The sequence below is a fragment of the Artibeus jamaicensis genome, unplaced genomic scaffold, assembly GCF_021234435.1.
Source record: "Artibeus jamaicensis isolate MK-2021 breed Jamaican fruit bat unplaced genomic scaffold, CSHL_Jam_final scaffold_916, whole genome shotgun sequence".
Lineage (NCBI taxonomy): Eukaryota > Metazoa > Chordata > Mammalia > Chiroptera > Phyllostomidae > Artibeus > Artibeus jamaicensis.
Genome location: NW_026522059.1, coordinates 43015262 through 43020094, shown reverse-complemented (window position 1 = coordinate 43020094; position 4833 = coordinate 43015262). Strand labels below are relative to the sequence as shown.

The 4833-nt window shown below is 38.9% G+C and overlaps 1 pseudogene; it reads left to right on the top strand.

The window, feature by feature from the left end:
• The first annotated feature begins 1480 nt into the window (after positions 1–1480).
• Positions 1481–3789, top strand: LOC119035159 (probable sodium-coupled neutral amino acid transporter 6; annotated as a pseudogene).
• The last annotated feature ends 1044 nt before the right edge of the window (positions 3790–4833 follow it).

The following is a 4833-nucleotide window of genomic DNA, read 5'->3' as shown; positions in this document are numbered from 1 at the left end:
GAGAAACTGGACTCTCATGAAATGTTGTTCCATGTTTGGGGAAATGTTCTTCCATGTTTGTGGAAAATGTGTACTTTGAACTTTGAATCGATAATATTTCCTCTGTTTTGTTTCTAAATTAAGGTCAGTCAGCACCGGGTGATGACGTAGAGAGATGGCAGTATAGGAAGCTCCAGAAACCTGCCCACCAAAATAATGACTGAGATAGCAGGATGGTCAGAGTGTTTATGGACTAAAACAGTTTCTGAAGCAATTTAAAAAGACAAGACAATTTTTTTCCACTCCCTTACCTCTTTTGGGAAGCAGACATTTAAGGAAATCTCTGTTATGTTACTGGCTGACTGCAAATAGAACAGAACCCAAACATTAGGGACCACAAAAAATAAGGAATACACACTTTGAAAAAATAGTTTGGAAAAATTAAAAATGGTTGGATTTAGCTTTCAACAAGGAAGACTAAGCAATCTTTGATCTATAGGGTTGCCATTACAATATTAAAAATATCCAGTCTTCAACAACAAATACAAAAATACCCCTCAAATTAGAAAAATACGGCCCATTAACAGGGAAAAATGACAATAATAATCTCTGAGGGATTCAAGACATAGGAATTATTAGTCAAAGATATTAAATCTGTTGTCTTAAATGTGCTCAATGAGCTAAAAGAAGTTATGGGGGAAAAGAAACTAAAGGAAATCAAGAAAACAATGTAGGGCTCTGACTGGTATGGCTCAGTTGGTTGGGTGTCATTCCACAAAGCAAAACGTCACTGATTCTATTCCCAGTCAGGTCACATGCCTAGGTTGTGGGTATGGTCTCCAGCTGGGGCAGGTACAAGAGGCAACTGATGGATATTTCTCACATTGATGTGTCTCTCCTTCTTTTTCTCTCCCTTACCCTCTCTCCAAATAAATAAATAAATATTTTGGTAAAAACAATGAATGAACAAAATGAGAATACCAACAAAGAGATAGAAATTATATAAAAGAACCAAAGAGAAATATGGGAGGTGAGAAATATGATAACTGAAATGAAAAACTCACTAGAGTGCTTAAACAGCAGATTTGAACAGGCAAAAAAAAATGGATCAACAAACTTGAGATAATACAACTGAAATTATTCAGTCTGAGGAGCAGGAAGAAATAAGAATGAAGTAAAATGAACAGAGCATAAAGGATATATGAGATATCATTAAATATACTAAGATACACAGTACAGGAGTCCTAGCAGGAGAGTGATAGAGAGGGGAAGAATAATTAATGGCAAAAATCTCCCCAAATCTGAAGAAATACTTGAATGTACATGCCCAAGAAACTCAATAAACCCCATAAACAATAAACTCAGAGATCTACCCTAAGACACTTAGAAGTCAGATTGTTGAAACCCAAGACAAGAGAGTTTTGAAAGCAGAAAGAGAGAAGTGACTTACTATATTCAGGGATCTTCAGCAAGATTAACAATGGATTTCCCCTCAGGAACCATGGAGGTCAGAAGGCAATGGAAAGACATAAAGTCCTGACAAAAAGATAACCAACTATCAAACAAGAATTTTATGTTGCTTCCCTGCTCTGGTGAAGGACAGTAACCAGAAAGGCTGGGCCCACGACTCTGCCTCTGGCATGACTAACGATGGGAGGGCAGGGTTAGTAGCTTGCAGGTGGACTTGGTAGTCCATCAGCAAGCAGCCTCGAAAGTGCCCTGGGAGATCACCAATGTTGAGTCCAGCTTGTACGTCTCTTCCCAGCAGCCTGAGAAAACGGAGGTAGAAGAGTTGAGCCTGTTGCTAAGCAATCAACTTCACAGACAGGGATCCTCAGGTGTTTCATTTAGTTTCTCAGTATTTAATTTGATGAAGGTCATCATGGGAAGTGGCATCCTTGGATTAGCTTATTTTATGGCTCATACTGGTATCCTTGGATTTGTTTCTTGCTGCTGATAGTTGCTCTCTTGGCTTCATTTTTTCTTTCCTTTTTTAAAAATTGTCAACCGAGGGTATATGAGTATATTTATTAACAGTGGAAATGGAGGAAGGGAGAAAAGAGCAAGTGAGAGGAGGGATAGAGGGAAACACTGATATGAGAGGAAAACATTGATTGGTTGCCCCCAATATGCACCACTCCGAAGATGAAAATCTGCAGCCTAGGTGTGGACCCTGACCAGGGATTGAACCTGCAACCTTTCTGGTCTAGAGGATGATGCTCCAACCATCTGAGCCACATATCCAGGGCTCCTGTTTTCTCTCTTAGTTTACCTCCTGTTTATACATGTATTCAGACAGTGTGATGTCTTATGAAGATCTTGGAGTCTTTGCATTTGGATTATCTGGAAGGGTGGTGATGGCAGGCAGCATAATAATGCAGAATACTGGAGCTAGGTCACCTTATCTTTTAATTATTAAAACAGAGCTTCCTACTGCTATTTCAGAATTTTTGTCTGGAGACTACAGTGGATCTTGGTATCTTGATGGACAAACACACTAATAATCATTTGTGTTTTCATTGTGTCCTCTTGCACTTCCTCCTAAAATAGGTTTTTTTGGCTACATAAGTAGTTTATCATTATTATGGTGTTCTTCGCTCTTGTGATAATAATTTAAAAAATGGTCCATCCCTTGTCCTCTGACATTAAATTGTATAGAGCAATACTTCCAGATTTTAAATGGTACAGATGATTATAAACCAAAGCTCTTTCATCTCTCCAAAGAGAGTGTTTATGCTATGCCAACCATGGCCTTTTCATTTCTGTGCTGTACATCAATATTGCCCATGTACAATGAACTTCAAAGCCCTTCAAAGAAAAGAATGTGGAGTGAAACCAATCCAGCAATTGCTTTACTTCTTCTCATGTATTTTATATCAGCAGTCTTTGGGTACCTCATTTTTTATGACAAAGTGGCATCTGATAGAATACAAGATTATAATAAATACTTGTGACATGATGTTGTCTTGACTGTCTGGACTATACTAAATTTAGTTAATTAATTTATTTTTAGAGAGAGGGGAAAGGAGGGAGAAAAAGAGGGACAGAAACATTGATGTGCAGGACAGACATCAATCTATTGCCTCTTGCATGTCCCCAACTGGAGACCTGGCCCACAATTCCTAGGCATGTGCCCTGACTGGGAATTGAACCAGAGACTTTCAGTCTGCAGGCCAATGCTCAATCCACTGAGCCACACGAGCCAGGACTAATTTTTTTATTGATTGATTTTAGATAAAAGAAGAGAGAGAGAAACATTGATTTGTTGTTCCACTTATTTATGCATTCATTAGTTGCTTTATTTTTAAACATTATTTTGAAAGAAATTGATAGAGAAAGAATTGCTTATCCCATTTATTTATACACTCTTGGTTGATTCTTGTGTGTGCCCTGAGGACTGAACCTGCACCCTTGCCATATTGGGACAATACCCTCCCCGACTGAGCTATCCAGCCAGGGCTCTCTTTGCTGTACTTTTGACAGACCTTCCAATCCACTTCCCTGAGAGCAAAGCTTTAATGACGATGCTTTTCTTTGATTTTCCATTCTCAGAGATTCACCAGTTTTTAATTACTTTAGCACTCCACATTACCACTGTTTTACTCGCAATACATGTTCCCGACATTAGGAATGTACCTGGTGCAGTTGGTTCCAGTACATCAACATGTTTGATTTTTTGTATTCCCAGGACTGTTCATCTTAAACTTGGCAGAGAGGATTTTCTCTCATGGAAGAAGTTTGGGCTTTCGTTTTGCTCATCTTCGGAATTTTGGTGTAGCACTCCTCATTTTTAATTGGATAAACAAGTGAGAGGTATACTTTCCTGTTTCTTTTTTTTTTAATTTTTTAAATATTTTATTTATTTATTTTTCGAGAGAGGGGAAGGGAAGGAGAAAGAGTGGGAGAGAAATATCAATGTATGGTTGCCTCTCATGAGTCCCCTGCTGGGAACTGGCCTGCAACCCAGGCATGTGCCCTGACTGGGAATCGAACCGCGATACTCTGGTTCGCAGGCCCGCGCTCAATCCACTGAGCTATGCCAGCCAGGGCTACTTTCCTGTTTCTTAGGAACAACACTTATGCTCCATATGCAAAAAAGCGATGTTCTGGAAAGCACCTTGGAGGAATCCTCTTTATATGGCTTCACACTTTTGAACACATTTTAACAGAAAAGGGAAACAGAACCAGAGTAGGTAGGGAAAAGTGGGCTCCTAGCAGTTTCAACCAAAGTAAGAAACAAACTCAAAAGGAAAATTAAAAAAAGGAATTTTATATCTGGTAAAATCATCTTTCTGGGATGGAGTAGAAATTAAAGCATTTCCCAACAAACAGTAGCTGAGGGGCTTCATTACTAGCACATCTGCCCTGCAATAAACGTTAAAGGGCGCCTCTCGGGCTGAAATGAAACAACATTAGGCTGTAGATTGAAGTCGTAAGAAAAATAAAGAACTGGTAAAGGCAACTACATTGGTAAATGTAAAACTCAGTATCATTTTGCTTTCGTTATGGCTTGTCATCTCTTCTTCCCACATGATTTCATAGGCAAATACATAAAACAGTGATTGTCAGTCTGTCCTAATGGACATACGACGTATAAAGACGTGATCTGTAATGATAACAATACAGGGTGGGCAAGTGGTAGGCTTACAGTTGTTTGTATGGAAAATAATACAGTCATTAATAAACAGCAATACAAGAATAAACTCTGTGTTTGCGAACTCACAGCTGTAAACATACTTTTGCTCACCCTGTATAAAGGGGGGGGATGGAGATGCGCAGGGCCAGGGTGTTTGAATACTACTGAAACTAAGCTGGTGTTTTTCAAACTAGGTTGTTATCAGTTTAATAGTTTAG